This window comes from Ischnura elegans, chromosome 3 (assembly GCF_921293095.1).
Source record: "Ischnura elegans chromosome 3, ioIscEleg1.1, whole genome shotgun sequence".
Classification (NCBI taxonomy): domain Eukaryota; kingdom Metazoa; phylum Arthropoda; class Insecta; order Odonata; family Coenagrionidae; genus Ischnura; species Ischnura elegans.
In genome coordinates, this window is record NC_060248.1 from 95,121,261 (window position 1) to 95,141,775 (window position 20,515).

Genomic DNA, 20,515 nt, shown 5'->3' on the forward strand with positions numbered 1-20,515 from the left:
GTGAAACTCTGATCGATAATTTTCAGCGGCGATAGTGTCGACTTTTGTGAATTCATTTAAATGCGCGGTTGGTCACAGCACATTTAGTGGCCTCCTGGAAAATTCTCTAATGTAGTATAGGCGGACTTAAGTATTTACCTCCTTATGAAAGCTCACTCTCAAGTCGTTGGCCTTAGCTCTGTGAGCAATTTTAAAGAGGATCTTTCGTTCCTCGTCGCGGCGCCGATCCGTTTCCTTTCCATTTCCTTCCGCTTCGTTATGGACTTTTCCCGGGAGTGCCATCCAAGGTCGCCTCCTTGGGCCGATGAGAATTTTCAGCTTTCGCTGGAATTGAGTCAAATTGATTCCGCATCCCCTTCCGTCCGCCACCTGCACCCTCCCTCTCCCCCCCAATCCTTCCTCTGAGTCATTCCCACAACCCCTTTTTCCCTGATATCTCTGTATCAGGCTCTCTTTTCTCATCTGTCAGGCGGGGTTTTCGAAAGATATATATTCCTCCGCCTGTACTCTATTGCCCATTTATACGACCCTATATCAAGCACAATACTGTCGATCACAGAGCTAACTGCGCTCGAGTTGAAAATTCGAGAACATAATCACAAATCCTTGCACGTGACAACAAATTTCAACAAAAATTTCTTTGGTTTGACTTACATTTATCGACAGTGTACTGAAAATGTAAAGTTTAAGACCAAGCCAAAGAAATGTATGTAAGAATTGGTTTATTTTTAGAAGAGTTGGTGATTTTGATACTTAGCTCGAAACTTTGTGACGCATGCGTGGTTTTGTGTCGGACTGCATCCTCTGTTTAGGTCCACTTTGATTCCTACTTTGTTTCATTATTCAGCTTATTTTTTGCCTGAAGATCTTGAAACGATGCGAGAAGAAATCCTATATACCTGCAATCTGGCAACCTTTAGATTATAAAAAAATATTCGTAATTTTCAGGAATGAATTTCGATCAAATATCGGCGAAATATGACCGCAAACTGAAAAAGAGCGCAATCTCTGTCTGTATTCCACTAGGTAACCCGCTACCTCGAAAAACCTTTGTACTGATTCTAATTTAGTACGGGTTATGTAAAATATTTTTCAAGGCCTCTATATAAGTGTAAGATTTCCTGGAAAATTTATCAGAAAGCTATGTTCATTTGAATGAATTTAGCATAGTTTTTGTTTCCTGCTACGTCACTCAGGACTGTAGCCCAAACCTTTGAGTTAATGGCGGATTCGCAGGGTACATCTTTCCTTTAAAAAAAGGTCGCGCAAAATTTTGTTCAAGCAAATGTAACGCGAAAAGGAAATATAAGAAAATTATATGTTTCGCTAACGATGTATCCCGCCATGTTTCTGAAAATATTAGCTGGGACGTTTTAAATATTGTCAGTCCCTAGTTACCTGATACTGCCACTGTAAGCAAACTCTATTTACTGCGCGCAACCTAAATGGGCATATCATTTATGCATGTATTCTCGTATCTTGGAAAAGCTTCCTGTCCTCTTCAGTTGTGTTTCTGTGATGCCCGCGTCCCCGAATAATATACCGCGGCCCCCTCCACATGAAATATGTATCACCGTCCCCGTCAAAATTTGAATATCAGAATGAGCATCTGCATTCTTTTATTCGCGAAATTCGGCGATACATGGCTGTTGTGATATGAATGCTGCATGCTGGTGATTGATCACCCCCTGCCAAACACCCTAGAGGTGGCTCGCAGGGTATTATGTAGATGTAGATGTAGATGAATGGTACAAAAACCTTGGGAGGGAACACGTTTCAAGATGACATCACGTGTCAGGAGTCTGGGCGCGCTTCACATTATTACGTCACTCGTCTCTTTCGGCGCGAATATCGCAGTAATCGGCTTTCGTGACGATTATCGTATTTGCATCGCATTTGGCCCAATATAGTTCGCGTAATCGTGTATCGCATGCATGATTCATGTCTCTTATGCTAGGTCTGTATGTCGCCCAGAATTAACTTTGCATATACCTTCACGTCTGCTGCATATATCCATCATGTTTATTTCTGTCACAAGTCTTGGGGATGTATCGTGTAGCATGTTATGGATGACGAAGGAGAGATATTGAGACATGTTGCATGTTCTCCATGAGGAAGGATTGACAAATGGATAGCGCTGAGTGAAATTAGTTACAAAAATACGGCTTATAGCCCAAGGCTGCAATAGACCAAATTTTATCCCCGTGTTCCGGTAAAGTTTTCATCTTAAGTATCGACGACTTTAATGTTTCGGCTGGTCAGATTTTTTTGCCTCAAAATGTGCGATTTCTTAAATATCTTTGATTAGGTTGTTACTACTTGTAGAAATGTTGTTTTAATTCTTAAAATAATACTTGTTACCATACCAGGAAAATTAATTTTAACAATGGAAATCAACACGTGAATGTGTTCTTTTTGAAGAAAACGTATCTTGAGGTAAAGACAGAGGGACAGAGGAAAGATAAACTTCCAGTGTTGTTCTAAGACGTAGTAGGACGGCCATCGACCTTATCTTATTTAGCGCAACCTTTAGACTGATTGAATGGTGCTATATTTTCAGAGGGCCTCCGTAAGAGTTAATTCTTGAAAATCGAGCAAAGAATATCGTTATATTCCGTTTGTGTGTGGTTTATTTTGAAAAATTATAGAATATAGTGTATAATTGTACTCTTAATAGCCTACTCGCAGTTGACCAAGTTCTCTAGCCGTATGCTGCCTCATCATCATATGTAAGCTAGATCACCGGAATTCCGTGCAATACCTCCCAAAACCCTTGAAATCCAAGCTGCTGGTCCTGTGATGGAGAGGAGCTTGTGCATTCCAGTCTTTCGAAACCTACCCCGTCAATCCTTTTTAAAGTTTTCTTCATCCTTTTGCTTGCTTTCCACTTTTCAGTTCCTAATCCGCAAACCGATGTCCTTTCAATACACTTCCAATATCCCCCTGCCGTACACCCTGGACCATTGCGCCCTCCCCGTCTCCTCATCTTCAGGTGGTCCTCTCTAGTGATTGACGCGCGTAGGGCTGTCCGGAAATTGATATTTTTCTCTCTTTCAGCCGGCGGAGGTGCCTAATAGGATTTTCTCCACTCCCGGCACTCTCAACTTACCCCTTTCCCCCCTCTCCTCTCATCCATATATCCTCCATCGCTTCCCCCTCTCCCTTCCTCCGCTCTCGCTGGCAATCAAATCGCTTCTGCTCTTCTCTCGAAGGCCTCTCTCTCCCCCTGTTCCAATCAGTCCTCGTCCTCATCTCTTTCCACTTTCCGTATCCCCCCCTCTCTTAATCTCAATCATGCCAACTTACTCTCCGTCCCTCTTCCCACTCTCCCTCCCTCTCCTATATATGCCTTCAAATGGAGTTTCGACTTAGTGCTTTTGACAGTGAGATGGAATTGGCGTGTTAGCTCAAACTGGTTCTTCAGCGACTGCGCGTTTTTATACAAGTACTATGGTTAAAAACTTTTTTCTTCATTAGTTCACCTTGGTATATGCTGAAAGGAAAATTAAATGCACACGTATAATGTGAATAATGCGTTGTAGTTTTATAAAAGTTGATGAAACGAATTAACTTGCGGTGTGACTTATTGAAAATTTTCCATGATTAATTAAATGTTTTCAATTTGGCATAAAATGTGGACTTAAGTCTTTTTGGAGATAATGAAATATTGGTATACATCCTATATTTTCACCAGTAGATGACGAACGGATGTGATACTGGGTTTGCCATACGTTTTAATTGAAATGTGCAAAAATGGCGCATTTCAGTTGTAATTTTATGTGAAATTGCAAAAATGGATTTTTTTAATCACTCAAAACGTATGGTAATTATGGTGCTACCCTTATTTTACATCATGTCGGCCCTAACATTTGGTTTTTGTCAAAACGAAATTTGCATTCTGTCGTAGTAAGCAGTAATTTTATATGATAAGGCAAGTACAGTTGTAACAGCAGTAAATAAGGAATTTTCGTTGAGATCGGGGTGGCATGTTGGCTCAACGTGGTTCTTCGGCGACCACGCGATTGCAATCAAATACTTTGTCACGACCACGGACTTAGAAATATCAGGACTGGGCACTTAAAGCTTCATTTGTCGTCGCTATTGTCGCTGACGAGAAATTATTCTCATAGATGGCAGCACTGTAGCTCACCCGAAACATCTAAGGAGTTTTATGGTGATTGTACGGGAGTGATCTTTTTTCAGCAAACTTTCGAAAGTAGAAGCTACTGAAGAACGATCATTTTTCTTGATATACCAAGTGCGATGTATAAAGAAATTTTTCTCGATGAATTTTTTGACTCTTTCGAGGGAAAGGACGAATTCCGTGCAGTAGAATTGACTTCGTTGACATTTCCATATCTATCCCTTAAGATTTTCAGCCTCAAACTTTTCGACCACAACACAGTGGAAATGTTTATTGGAAGCGGCTATTCCTGTTGAAATAGGGCACTTTAAGCTAGTATATTAGATAGGGTCTTATCATTTTATCCTGTTCCTTTCGCCTCGATTAGTAAAACAACTATGACGTGCAATTATTTCCAGTCTAGCATTCACTTTCATAGCATCACATATGCTATGAAACGGAGTTACCTGTTCACCACTTAGAAGCTGAATTTCACTGATAAACTGTTGACATAAGTATTAACTATTTTTCCATGCAGTTTGTACTTAATTTTACATTGTTGATTGACCTAATGAAATCCTGGCAGATAATATTTAATGATGCACTAAATGCGAAGTTCGGGGGCCTTCACTTAGGTTTTTCCACATTTCTATCGCAGGAAAGAAATAGTGTGTTAAAAATGCTATTCAGGGCTTGATTCGATATTTAAAGGATTTAAATTTGTTGTTTTGAACCTCTTTTATAACATACGTTGATAAAATACTGTTTGAATACTGACTGAATTGTCATGAATGAGAGTGTTCGTTTATCTACGGGTACATATTTGGATGCTGCTTAACCTTTTTTGTATCTACCTTTAAGTGGTAGCCCATTTGATATAGGCTTTTTTTCAAAGCGACAGTTATGTTTTCCTTGCTATTCACATTTCGATTTCTTTGGGAGAGTTTAACCCTCACCTTATGCACAAATGAACAACATTTTATTTGAAATTTTCTAGGAACATAGCGTGGAAAGCTTTTCGTTCGGCAGTGGATATGATGTGATAGCTATCAAAAAATTTCGAAAAAATGTCGATATTTATTTTCAAAATATTCCATTAAAGATGACTAGCATCAGAAAATATTAGTATGGAGATGAAGTTCATCGATGAAAATGCGGTTTCGAATGAAGATTTTTACTCTGTTCTAACATAAACTATGAGTATCCAGTAGTCGTATTAGGTTATTGCTGACTTCAAACTAAAATTTCCCTTGCCACAGACCGTGGTGGTGGCTTGCACGGTACCTGGTGGGTTGATTCTGAAGAAGGTATTAGTAGAAATTTAATTATAGCCATTCAAGTGACCAATAAGAAATGATGGGAACATTTACTTTGAGAACAAGTTGTCATCAAAACAAGTGAGAGAGTAAGTTATTATTATTATAGTATTCTACTGATTAAGGTAGGTTTCCATGGAGTACTAAAGAAGTAATCTGGGAGCCTCCCCTTGCTTCCAGCACTGCCATCTTCAATTCACTGTAAGGCCTACTCTATCTAAAAATCCTATTCTCTTCCTTCCCCTCCCTCGTTTACCTAACATTCTACCTTCTAACACCCATTTCAACATCCCCTCCCCGCTAAGTACTCTCTTTATACCTTCATACCTTCTGTCTCCTCCGTATTTCATCTAAAAGTTGCCTCTCCTCAACCACCATGTCCAGCACTTCGTCGTTTCTCCTCCTCTCTTTCCATTTCACCTTCTCCATACCCACATGAAAGAAATAAAACACGGGATTAGGCTGAAAATATAGTTGATGATGGATGAGATGGAGGGAGTGCATGAGAGTTGATGAGCTAGGAGGAAGATTTGAGATATAGTGCCCTTAAGGGCCCTTTTGAAGCGGATAACACACGGTTATAATGATGCTCCACTGTATAGTCACGCCAGAACATGCGAAGGCTGTCGTCGCTGGCTTTCCGAAACGAGGATAACCAATCAACTGTAACATGGCGAGCGAAAATTGCGGTCAGATTCAGTAGGGGAAGGGTTCATCCTCTGTTATATTCTTACGCAAAGAAGAGTGAGGCGGTCTTCCGAGTACGCGAATCATCTGTCTTCTTCAATGCATTTAGTATGCTACGCTCTTAAGTGATTTCTAAGGTATCTGTCTATTTTTAGGTTAGGTTTCTGCTATAGATATCGTGTATCTTAAGAATACTTTATATATCAGGGATTTTCATTTCGAATGATGTAATTCCATGAAAGTTTCGAATTTTGGAGAAGCCAATCATTTTCTAAGCGATACCGCTTTTAAAAATGTATTGCTAAAAACATCTCATTCATTTTTGTTGGAAAGAATATTTTTTACCCTAAGGCCTTCATGATTTAGATGAATTCAGCTAAAAATCACAAATATTAGTTTTTAGTCCGAGGGGATTCGTGAAGTTGTCGGTATTGAAGTACCGTAAATATCAGTTAAGGCTTATTATCAATTTGTTTATATATCGGTAAGTAATCGCAAGAAATATCTTACGAATAAGACTAATTTACTGCTTTTTCATATGTCTTACATACTTTAAAATGTGCTTAAGCTTTGGAAAAAGTGTGCTTTAATGCCCATAACACTATCAGAGTCAGAAGAAATCGACTGTTTTTTTTTTTCAGGAATATTGTTGCGTTCGGAAATTTTTTTCAAAAACTGAATCTCAGGTTGACAATAGACTTAATTCGAATTTTATGAAATGATTTTTTACACACTTCGAGGAGAGGATGTATTCTGTGATGGAGGGAAGAATATTAGGTAAGCGGGAAAAGAGAAGTAAGTGAATTGGCCTAATTGGATAGTTAATATGTTGTAGGTGGGTGCATTTTAGTGATTCGTAATATGCTACATGGTAATGTGCATAAAACGTTGGATACTGTAATAAATAAACTTCAAAATTCGGAAGATCCCCTCAGGATGATCAGCAAGTCGCGGATCAAAACTTCGGGAGACATGGACGACATCAACCGGTGGAAAACCCCAGAAACTTTTCTGCAACTGATACGCCGGGAAAACATAAGATCATACATAATACAAATATCAAGTGATCCCTGATTTTTCTCTGCATTGTGGCCTAGGGAATTCAGTTTATTGAGTCACATCTCATAGCTTAAAAAGCGATCTTCTTACTATACCAAATCGTGGTCCACTCGACACTTCTTTCCACATGGCTTACTGCTGTCCTATCCCACACCAACCCTCGACTGCCCTTCGTTCAAGTTTTACCGTGTCCATTGCCTTCGTAAAGAGTCCTTCCGCGATGAGATCATCGGTAAACGCGGCTCTCAAACACCTGGTCGCACCTGCCTCCCCTACCCCAGTTCATCCCACCCGTGAAGTACCCTTCCTTCCAATCCTCGTTTGTCCGAACATCCTTCCCTCTATCGCGACGCCCGGAATACCTTCCCTTCCTATAGTACCTGCTCCCTCCCCTTACACTTGGTAAAGAGTTCTCGGGATCGCCACCGGGTCAGGAACTCCATATCTGCCAACGTTTCGATGTCCGACTCGGTCATCGTCCTCAGGGCTGTGAATGTCGAGTGAGAATTTGACTTGCTTATATACAGTCACTCTGGTGGTCAGGTGACTGCTGATTGGCTGTCGTCAGCGGCATGCTCTGATTGGTGGTTTTGCCTAGCCTTTTCTATAGTCTTGAGCACAGGTTTCCAGGTGCTACTCAGAGCATATCTGGAGTCTCTATTGATGGTATTCTTAGACAGTCTAATTTCAATAGACTCTTTAATGAGTCGATCCCAAAAGCCATTGGATCGGCAGAGCATCTTGGTGTCGTCAAACTTAACAGTATTTTTGCATTCCATCCAATGCTCTGCGATGGCTGACTTTTCGGGCTGTCCTAGGCGGAGGTGGCGCTTATGTTCTTTGAGCCGCGTGTCTATAGTGCGGCCCGTCTCACCGATGTATATTTTCCCGCACTCACATGGCACTTGGTAAACGCCAGGTGTCTTCAATCCTACCGGATCTTTTGCTTTGACGAGCATGTCCCGGATCTTTTTTGGTGGTTTGTGGATGGCCTGGATGTTGAATCTCTTCAGAATTCTCGCTACTTTCCCCGACACTGAAGAAATGTATGGTAAACACGCCTTCGCAGTTCGATCGTCTCTTTCTCCATCTTCTCTCCTTGAGTTGGTCTTGGATATGGACCTTTTTAGGGCCTTGGAAATTTGTCTCTCATCATATCTGGTCTCAGTTACGGTTGTTCTGGGTTGAAAAATAAAGGGGTAAGTTCAAAACTTTTCACAGACAAAGATTCTTCCAGAAATGAGAATAGAGAAGTAGAGAGAAAAATCAGCGTTTCAGGTATTACATTTAAGCACGAGAAGCGTCAGTCGAGCAACACGTTCAAAGGCAGTCAAGGCTCAAGTCATTTTGATAGTGTGACAATAAGACATGCATTTCCATTTATCAGCGGTATAGAGCCTGTGAATAGTCTATTCGACAAAAGCAAATCAGAATTATTCCCGAATCGCAATATTACTACTTCCGAAGTTTTAATCGTGGCTGTGGTTAATTGCCGTAGTTTAAGAAATAAGATTCCCGAATTCCACCATTTAATTCATAGTACGAAGTGTAACGTCATTTTTGGAACAGAAAGTTGGCTAACAGATGATGATTCAGACAATGAGATCTTCCCAAAATCGTTCACTGTTTATCGAAAAGATAGAATTAATCGAGTTGGGGGCGGAGTTTTTATAGCTGTAAAGAATTCAATCGTCAGCCAAGCGATAACCGTAACTGAGACCAGCGTTGAATCTGTGTGGTGTTTAATTAAATGTCCTAAATTCAAAACTATTTTATTATGTTCGTATTACAGACCACCTAACTCAGATATAACGTCAATGTTGGATTTTCAAAATCAAATAAATAGCGTAGCATCCAAATATCCGGAAAGAAACTTGATTGTGGGTGGAGATTTCAACGTACCTTCTATAGATTGGGAGACTTATAGCTTCATTCCTGGTGGGAGGGATAAAGTGATCTACGAGGCTTTATTACACACTTTCACATCTAATTCATTGTTTCAAATAGCATCCGCGCCAAACAGAGGAGAAAATATTCTTGATTTATTAGCGACAAATATACCACATCAGGTAATAAACGTTGGCACTGTCGAAGGAATAAGTGACCATAGGGTAGTAACTGCAAAGTTTTCTCTAAATACCGCTGTAAACTTTAAAAAAGAGCGTAAAGTTTTCATTTTTAAAAGAGCTAATTTTGATGGGTTTAAGAGTCATATGAAAAATGCTTTCCCCGAGTTTCAAGAATCAGTATTAAAGTTAAATGTAGAGAATACTTGGAAAGCTTTTCTTTCGCTCGTAACTTCGGGAATAAATAGCTACATCCCTAGTAAAATAGTAAAAGAAGGCAGCGAACCGAGATGGTACGACGCGGAAGTGAGAAAATCATTGAGGCGACAGAGAGCGTGTCATGCTAAAATGAAAAAAGTCAGCACGGATTTATCCGCTAATGAACGCGAGCTAATAATTAAAAAATATAGGATGACTAAAGCCGCCACGAAGGAAGCGTTCAGGAATGCGTTCACGAATTTTAAAAGAAAAACACTAGTAGAGCAGTTACAGGATAACCCAAAAGCATTTTGGTCATATGTTAGGGAAGTTCAAGGTAAACGATCTACCGTATGTTCCCTGAAAAACGACAATGGAGATGTGTTGACAAGCAGTTACGATAAAGCCAATTTATTAAATTCCTACTTTAAGAGCGTGTTCACGGAGCCTTCCGAAAACTCACCCGAGACCGATGACAATCCCTGTCTACATAAGATGCCAGCTATTGACATTAGTACGCTCGGAATAGAAAATATGTTGAAATCGCTTAGTCCAAATAAATCACCTGGTCCAGACGAAATCCCTTCTCGCGTATATAAAGAACTAGCCTCAGAACTTGCCCCCTACTTGCAGTTAATATTCAGTAAATCCATCAAGCAACACGAAGTACCTAATGACTGGAAAATCGCTAACGTAACGCCTATATTTAAAAGTGGAGACAAGGAACAGCCATCTAATTACAGGCCGATATCTTTAACGTCCATCTCTTGCAAAGTCCTTGAACACATCGTAGTCAGCTCGGTAATGAAACACCTAGACGCGCAAAACTTATTAATGGGAAATCAACATGGATTCAGGAAAAGCAGATCGTGCGAAACTCAGTTAGCGCTTTTCGCCCACGATATTTTAGTCTCCGGGGAAGACAACATTCCAGTAGACGCGATTTTTCTTGATTTCAAAAAGGCATTTGATAAAGTACCCCACGGAAAGTTAATAATAAAACTGAAATCTTATGGTCTAGACGAAGATGTCACTTCCTGGATTAGAGAATTTTTGAGCGACCGCGTCCAAAGAGTAGTATTAGACGGTGCAGTCTCCAATGAGGTTTAGAGTGACTTCTGGCGTTCCTCAGGGTAGTGTCATTGGCCCACTCCTATTCCTTCTTTATATAAACGACATTGGCGAAGTAGTGCAGAGTAAGTTACGATTATTTGCAGACGACGCTGTAGTTTACAGAGAAATCCGTTCCAGCAAAGATATAGATGAACTAACGAATGACCTTGCTGCTATCCAAGCTTGGTGCGATGCTTGGCAGTTAGAATTAAATTTGGAAAAATGCGTCGTAATGAATTTCTGGAAGAAGAATGACTCCCTACAGCGTAACTATGTCATTCGGGGCACGCAGTTAAAGGCAGTTGAATCTGTGAAATATCTAGGGGTTAGACTCAATAATGATCTATCGTGGAATAAACATATTCGAGAAATAACCGGTCAAGCTAATCGTAAAATGGGTTTTGTTAAAAGAATATTAGGAAAGTGCGACGACAAAGTGAGAGAAATTAGCTACTTTTCCCTCGTTAGGCCACATCTGGAATACGGTGCCAGTGTTTGGGACCCTCATGAAAAAGGCTTAATAACAGAGTTAGAACGCGTGCAAAGAAGAGCTGCCAGGTATGTGAAAGGTCGTTACGATAGTCTTGTTAGTGTAACTGACCTCTTAGATAAACTCGGATGGGAATCTCTGTCCGACCGTAGATTGAAAAATAGACTAAACCTTTTAGATAAATTCAAGAGCAGTGTCTTTTCTGACGAAGTTAACCATATCTTGCGGACGCCAACGTACTACGGAAGATCAGATCATATAAATAAAATAAGAGAGATAGATTGCAGAACAGACAGATTCCGAATGTCATTTTTTCCACGATCAATAAGAGATTATAACGGCAGCAATAGAACGCGTAAATAGATTGCATGACTTGTAGTGTAGCCTACTAACCTATGTAAAACTTACTGCATGTTTCTGAATTTCTATTCTATATTCTATTTCTAACAGCATATAGTAGTATAGTTTGTTATTATACGGGACGTTTCTTGGACGGTGTGGTGTGCATGTGGGAGTCCAAATGCATGCTGCATGCTGGTGATTGATCACCCCCTGCCAAACACCCTAGAGGTGGCTCGCAGGGTAATTTGTAGATGTAGATGTAGATATCCATTCTGCTGGAAGGTTTTCCGAAGGCGCTTTAGTTCAGGTGCTAGGCTATCTTTGTCTTGCACTACTAAATATCTTGTCGATCTGGTTTGTTTTCTATTCCTAATTTCTGTACCTAACTCTGTACAGAAAATAGAAATCACTTGTACCTACCCCTTGGTTTCCAACCCACTCAATTAATCTATGCATAAAAGAGGACGTCTATTTGTCTGTCGGCTATGCATTTCCATACGACTGCAGGGATTGCAACCAAAGTAGTACCTACGTCTACATCTAAAAAATACCCTGCGAGCCACCTCTAGGGTGTTTGGCCGCGGGTGATCAATCACCAGCATGCAGCATACAATTGGACTCCCACATGCACACCTCACGGTGCAAAAATGTCTCTTATACTAGCAAATTATACAACCATATGGTGTTAGAAATAATAATAAAATTCAGGAACATGCATTAAGTTTTGACTACCTTTCCCTGAAACCCACTCCACCTTCTTTCTCTGTTTTTTGAGGGTGTACTGTAGATAGCGGCCCTCCTCGTAGTTATCTGTGTTCTGTCTCGCGGTTCAATAGTAATCAGCAGTGTATGGACCGGGCTTGGACTATGGACTTGGACTCCTAGGTGCATATATCGTAAAATGGGTTTTGTTAAAAGAATATTAGGAAAGTGCGACGACAAAGTGAGAGAAATTAGCTACTTTTCCCTCGTTAGACCACATTTGGAATACGCTGCCAGTGTTTGGGACCCTCATGAAAAAGGCTTAATAACAGAGTTAGAACGCGTGCAAAGAAGAGCTGCCAGGTATGTGAAAGGTCGTTACGATAGTCTTGTTAGTGTAACTGACCTCTTAGATAAACTCGGATGGGAATCTCTGTCCGACCGTAGATTGAAAAATAGACTAAACCTTTTAGATAAATTCAAGAGCAGTGTCTTTTCTGACGAAGTTTACCATATCTTGCGGACGCCAACGTACTACGGAAGATCAGATCATATAAATAAAATAAGAGAGATAGATTGCAGAACAGACAGATTCCGAATGTCATTTTTTTCACGATCAATAAGAGATTATAACGGCAGCAATAGAACTCGTAAATAGATTGCATGACTTGTAGTGTAGCCTACTAACCTATGTAAAAATTAATGCATGTTTCTTTTTTTTCTAACAGCATATAGTAGTATAGTTTGTTATTATACGGGACGTTTTTTTGGACGGTGTGGTGTGCATGTGGGAGTCCAATTGCATGCTGGTGATTGATCACCCCCTGCCAAACACCCTAGAGGTGGCTCGCAGGGTATTATGTAGATGTAGATATCATGCTCCCAAATACCGCAGTACTATTTCTGATTGAGTCACCTTTTTGCTGGGGTATGCGTTCACACGACGTTATGGTCTACGCACGTAAGGACTCATAACGATTAATGTTGTGGTGGGGGGTATAAGCTGATCCCGTGCACGGTATACGGAAATCGTTTTTTCCATTGTTTATTATCATACCTGATGTTTCCTTTATCTAAAAATCCTGCCATGTGACTATGAATTCCAAGTTCCAAATGAAGCATTTCTTTGAGACTATCCTTCCCGAGTAATGCCGGGTGGCCTCCTAGTATTTGATAATTCTGTGGAGGAGGTTGAGTTTGAAGTGCCGAAATTCTATGCAATAAATTTAGTGGAAAATCTAATGGAAAATTATATGGAGATTATTTTCATTATCTACAAGGTTTCGTTCCCTATCAGTACCGTAACACTAGTAGATATTTAAAACAATTCTGGTGTAACATCTATCATTTTAAATCGCTTTTTTTAACTCGCTTCGTATTTTTCACCGATATTTCTTGCAAATGATTGTTAACCCAGTGTCTTCCCAGTATTAACCCAGTAACTTCCGAGTGTTCAATGTTGAAAGTGCACACTTGCTTAATTCCGATGACAATACAATGTTAAATAATCAGACATGTGAAATTTTTTTCATTTTGCTTTAATAATCCAGTCCATTCCAAAATTTTGTTTTTCAAATTTTAATTTAAAAGAAATAAACCTAGCGTTTAATCCAGAGCTGATATCTGCGTAAAATCCGCCAAAAGTTTTAATTCTCATGATTTGAATACAAAAGAAAATTTTAAGTGTATTATCTTTTAAATCAAGTGTTGTAGGAAAGTTGTTCTGTTGTTTGATAGATTACTGACTTTAACGGAATCAGCGATCTGATCAAGTTTATCCTCGTCTTGAATTGCAAGCTGCACTTCTTCCTCTTTGTGGTTCGGAGGCGGATCTCAGTCTTTGGTTCAATGACATGCAGTATTCCCGGTACTCAGCATGTCTCAAGATATGGCCTATAAGATTGTTCGGTCCCCTTGTCAAGATTTTCATGAGGCGTCTATTCTCGCCTACTCATCTTAGCGCTTCCTCATTACTTACTCGATCGATGTATCATATATCCTCATCATTCTTCTGTAGCACCACATTTCGAAACCTCCACCCTTTATTTCTCCCTGGCTGTAATTGTCCATGCCTCACTTCCGTAAAGAAGCATACCTCAAATGTAACTTCGGATAAATTGTTTCATTACTATCATGCTTAAATTTCCCGGTGAAAGTAGATCTTTCTTTATTCTGCCAATTGCTCAGAGGAAGAGACTCTTTCGAGACTAAAGAAAGGGAACGGCACGGGAATTATTAATACGCAATAATTTACTAAAATTTGGCGAAGAGGTGTTTGACGCGTTCCATGAAAAACAGAAACTGTAGCATATCCGACGGATGCAATTTCGGGGGGAAAAAAGTTGTTTCCGCCCGGGATCGAACCGGGGACCTTGCGCGTGTGAGGCGCACGTGATAACCACTACACTACGGAAACTTGTGGTGAGAGTAGAGTATATTCCTGATATTTTCTCATTTAGACAACTCTCGGTAATATTGGATCGGGGTTTGAAATAGTTGTGTGAATTTATCCCAGGATGTTCTTTTTATACCTCTGCTAGTTAAAATTCAGCCTGCGTGGAAATGATTACTTAAATACGTCACGTTTTCATACTTCAGTCATGATTAATTTGCTTTATGATCGCCATTCTTTCTCCGCATTATTGCTCAACTTTGATGTTATATCACCTAATAATATCAGTTTTTGCTTTACTTAATAATTTGCGGAATCTTTAATAAAGAAAACTACGTAAAGAATTTTTGAACATCAAAATTTTAGTAGATTGCAATTTTTGGTTGCTTCTTCAGTCTCCCATTTCTGTTTATCTCTTCTGATAAAGTACGAACCAGAGAGTAAGAAGAAAAAGTCCTAAATAACCTTTTATCGTTAATAAGGATGGTCTTCTTTATTAGTTCCGGAAATAGTTTCATTGTTACTTGGAACAAGGATGTAGTAAAACCATTTAAATCCTAAAAGTAATCATGTAACCATACTGACTGCCACTTTCTTCTGCATGAAACTTTCTCGATTTTCATATTTCGAATTCATGGACTTGAAAAAAAAAACTCAAGATATTTTTATGAGTATGTAAGGTGGGTATGTGAAACATAATATGGTGTAGAATCAACACCTAACGAAAAGTTAAGATAATATCCTAGAATTATGCACATTGAGATAAACGTTTTAGGAAATTGTTAGACTTATATGCAAAAAGTGTAGTTAATGCATGTCGGAGGGAAATGCTTGCAAATATTTCCGAGTCATTTGTTAATGCAGGGCGACCTGGAGTGAAACATATTTCTTTAATCAAAAGGATAATTGGAATGCCACTCTAGAAATTCGTTTGCAAAACCAGAGTATATATTGACATCGAACTGCTTTTTTCCATGGGGAAAAAATGTTTCCGTATGCGATCGAATCGTGGACCTTTCGCGTGTGAGGCGCACTTGATGACCACTATGAAAGAGATGACTGCATCGGTCATTATATATATTTGAAACTAGGCTAACGATGAATTCTCAGTAATTTGGCGAATTGAGTCTCTGGCGGGGGGCAATCTGTAGCCATCTGGGGTTTACGTCCCTGTAAAATGTGATCTTAACCTAAGTTTAAGTGCTTTATGTATCTTTTTAAAATATATTTCTTTAATTCATCGTTTTGTATTTCAGTGTGACGAGCAAATTACCCACTGAGGTACTATGATCGTCTTTTAATCCAGTGTGAAAACCCGCATCGATTTGCATTCAAGCATGTTTGATATCTAAACCTTAATATATAACCTCTAATAAATAAATAAATAACCTCGCTCTGTACGCGTCTTCAGTTTCGCCTCAGAAAATTCACCCCTTAAAATCATGAATTCACGATAAATGCGCGTAAAAAGGATGTATCTTACGGACGCCAACATACTACGGAAGATCAGATCATATAAATAAAATAAGAGAGATGTAGAACAGACAGATTCAGAATGTCTTTTTTTCACGATCAATGAGAGATTATAACGGCAGCGATATAACTCATCAACAGATTAGATTACTTGTAGTGTAGCCTACTAACCTGTGTATAACATAATGCATGTTTCTTAATTTTATTATTATTTCTAACAGCACATGGTAGTGTAATTTGTTAGTATGCGTGACGTTTTTTGGACTGTGTGGTGTGAATGCGGGAGTCCAATTGCATGCTTCATGCTGGAGATTGATCACCCACTGCCAAACACCCTAGAGGTGGCTCGCAGGGTATTATGTAGATTAGATGTACACAATTACTATCAATTACTGATTGTGAGTGTTCATGCTAAAACTCATTACAAGGAACTATTTCAAATTCCCGTGGTTTGCGTTTGATCTGTCTCCCACTCAACTAGACTACTGAGGAAACACTGCTATACAGAACCCGTGAAGCTTCCCTTTGGTATTTCTATCCAGCATTCAGCAGGTATCCTTATCATCTCATCCCGTCACTCCGACTCCTGCGTCATTCTCGCAATTGTAAGGGCGCACATGGCCTGGCATTGCAGCTTGTCGTTTATGGAATGGTATAGCTTGATTGACATTGATTTTGTTGGTGCATATGGGTACTATTAGATGCTCTCTACAGACTACGGTTTCGACTGGGAATTCAACTTGATACATGTGACTCTTGTATGTTTTCTTCTGGGCGCATTTTTTATATTTACAAGTTCTTGTTTGAATTAATTTTTCCCAAAATAATGAAATGAAGGCCTATCAGACCTAATTGCATAGCGTATTCGAAGAGAAATAAATTTTCATTTTCCAAGAATTTTGAATTAACTTTGGAAGTGGTTGTCAACTATTACAAAGAATCATCAGCAATGGAAATCTCTACAGCATATGAAATAATGAAGTATAAAAGTATTGTTCCAGCTATTAGAAAAAACAATGCGTCAGATATACAAAGTATACAATCTAGATTATTGAGGTAACTAATGCTGCTGAAAGAACTAAAAGTGTAAAAAAGTAAAGAACTGCTAAAAGAAATGTCGTTTCAGAGGCCCTAATCAATGTATAACCTATGTAACTGTAATTTACCCTTTTATTATTCGAAAAAATATGAATTTTTTTCATATTTATCATTTCGTCTTTCAATGTATGTTTCCGCTTTCTTCTCCTTCTTCGTTTATTTATGAGATCTGGCTTCTTAGAATGAACTACTGCCGCTCATTTTAGTAATTGCCAGTTGCAACGCAAACTTTTAAAACTAAAATGTTTAAGAATTAAACATGTAAAAATCGTCAGTTCTTTGATTAGAGGAAACCTCAGTCACTCTGCCATTTTGGACGCACTTGTCCAGGTATCGTACATCTACATCTACATAATACGCTACAAGCCACCGTTAGGGTGTTTGGCAGGGGGTGAACAATCTCGAGCATGCAAGATGACACCAACATGTACTCTAAACGGGCATAAAATATTACTAATGCTAACTAATTATACTTTCTCATTGATGCTCAGGCATAATTACCAACTATCTACGAAGGCAATCTTCATATGAACCTAAAACATGTTGTTAGAAAAAGTATGAAAATTAAGAAAAATGCATTGAGGAATGTGTAAGTTAGTAAGCTACACTACGAGTTAAACTAACCCATATCTAAGTTCTAACGGTGCCTTTATAGTATTTTATAGTACGTGAAAATGATTGCATTGTTCCGACCAACTATGACATGTATTTGCGTCCTGGATTACGTAACTGTCGTCTGCGAAAGGTGTAAAGAAGTGTGTGAAATGTTCCATTGCGTATGAAAAAACAGACGGTAACGGTGGAAATTCTTCGTGCATAATTGAAATATATATAGTCATTACTACTTACTTACTTACTTCCTTGGCACTACAGCCCGGTATGGGCTTTGGCCTCCCTCAAGACGCCTGTCCATTCTCTCCTGCTCTGCCCTTTCTCCCACCATCTGACAATCCTCATAGCCTTTATGTCTTCTTCCACATCCTGCATCCATCTTTTCCTCGGTCTTCCTCTTTTTCTCTTTCCATCCATATTTCCATGTAAAATCTTATTAGGCATCCTTTCTTCACTCATTCTTTTTACATGACCTAGCCAAGCTAGCCGTTGGGTCTTCACAAACCTCACTATGTCTTCACCTCGGATAATGTTTTCTATTTCCTTGTTTGTTCTTATCCTCCAAGTTACCCCATCTGTCACGGGGCCATATATCTTTCGCAAAACCTTCCGTTCAAATATCCGCAGAGCTTGCTTGTTTCCAGCGGAGATGCTCCATATGTCACGACCGGTCTGATAAGTGTCTTATAGATCTTGAATTTCATCTCCTTAGATAGAAGAGTTGACTTCAGGAGCTTAATATTAGCAAAGTAAGCCCTATTTCCAGCCATTATCCTCTTGTTGATCTCTTCTGTCATTGAGTTCTTACAGTTTAAATTAGTACCGAGGTAGCTGAAATATTTTACATTTTCAAAGTTGTATATGTAGTCATTCCAAGATCTTATTTAAGTGCCGCGACATCCACGCACTACGCATCAATTGAATCGGCCACCTTTCGACGACATTTCTCGTGAGTTTTCCCTCCGCGTGAAAAGAGAAAAAGGAGGATGAACACTGACATAAAAACCTCCTCGTGAGGAACCTTTTACGAGCCTTCCGAACCTATTCGGGTGATGGAAAAAAAATGAAATGTTCACAGTTTCCGTGGGAAATTGCGGTCTTCGGATCACCGAAATGAATAAAAATAAACAATATGGAAGCCGATGTGTAGTATCCGAGGCAATTGAATTGAGGCGATATGGGCGGAGAACTTTATTTGCATTTTTTCTGGATATTCGGAATTCCTGGCCGATGTTCTCCGGAATACGTTTCATTCCATTTTCGTGTATTCATGGCCGTGCGTGTTGTCCGTAAAAAGAATGCTGAAACCTATCGGAGTGAATGTGTTTATTGATAATGGCCTCTGCGTTTTTTTTCTTATTCTTGCTATCATAACCCTTCCGTGACTGTGCGGGGTAACTCAGTTACCCCAAATTATGTTAATATTGCATAATTTGTTTTATTTTGTCCCTTATATATTTTTTTATTTGAGCTCAATCTTTTTGTCGCTATTTAAGGGACGAATTATTTTTTTCTTAAACTAATATTGTTTTTGGAAACTTCAATTTTTATTGGCAGTGTGACTGAGTTACTCCGCACAGATGTTGGCGGATAGAAAAAAAACTTGTTTGTTATATGTTGAGTGCAATAAATTTTATTGTATTATAACTTCAACAACGCCAATATTCTACGTGATGGCACCTTTGGTACTTGTTTTTTCATAGCATGTTAGTTAATGTGCAGTCACAGTAGCAGAATATGAAAGATTCCTGCCATTTCGCACAAAATCGATGTAAAAGCCTAAATGTAGCCAACAATGTATTTATAACCCATAAAAAAAACAAGATATTACATCATTAAAAAAGATCCACGGTCTTGAATTACAGAAAATACTAAAATACAACTATAATTTATGAATATTAAATAGGTTACCTGAGATACCCCGCACAGGCGTTCACGTAAGTTTTCTAGGCACATTCACGGAAAGGTTAAGAGCATCATATCCTCCTTCAATTTTTCGAGTGCTCATTCTTCTGCTTATAGTGTCGAGAATACATATGGCGGAGTAAACCATGAAATACCCTTTCCAAATCAAATCCTTATCCATTCACACTATGTCAAGTGCATTAGATTGTAACATTTGAGCGACATCAAGGGTAATTGGCAGGTTTTTTCTGTTCCCATCAATCTTTACTTAACCCAGAAGTTTTTCACTGATTAGATAATGATAATAGTGTCAACAAAACCTGTATAAAATTATTGAATTTGATAAATTGACGCTGTTCTAATGATTTAGTCATGGTTAAAAGAAATGCTGCCCTAATTTTTTACTATGTGGTCAACGGTTAAAAATGTCTATTTTTATATTATGTACGTGTTCATTGTAATTTTCTATTAGTTGATTAATGATAACTGATTATTATATGGATGACGGTTTTGAATCACTTTTTTGCGATCATTCACATAAAATAGAGCTGGTGGTATATGTAATATTACTTTCTCTAAAGTATCTTTCCCTTTGCAGGTAAATGTCTAACTACATCTCTGCAGTAAAAGCAGGCAGTTTTTAATCATGAATGCGCGACTTCGTGGGGAAAATTATGCAACTGTACCTGAGTGAGTAATAACTTTGGTGAACTAAAGTCACCATAATTATAGAATACATTTTAGATTTGGGGCATTTAGAATATTTTTATAGAATATATGCTTCAAGATATCACTTAGAAAAGAAAATTTTCTTTTCCTCTTGTGTGTGGTTTTAGCACTTTTTCCCCTTGTACCTAAAATACTATGCCATTTAATGTACGCCATAGTATTACCCTGCGAATAGCTTGTGTTCTTCTCTTATTAATGATCGGTGTGCGT

The 20,515-nt window shown here is 38.9% G+C and overlaps 1 protein-coding gene and 1 non-coding gene across 3 annotated transcripts in view; one reads left to right on the forward strand and one right to left on the reverse strand.

Moving 5' to 3' along the window:
* Window positions 1-20,515, forward strand: part of LOC124156166 (alpha-1,6-mannosyl-glycoprotein 2-beta-N-acetylglucosaminyltransferase) — a 757,523-nt gene that overhangs the window by 338,657 nt on the left and 398,351 nt on the right. The window lies entirely within an intron of this gene.
* Window positions 14,440-14,512, reverse strand: Trnav-cac. The gene has a single exon. It is a non-coding gene; the product is annotated as a tRNA-Val (tRNA).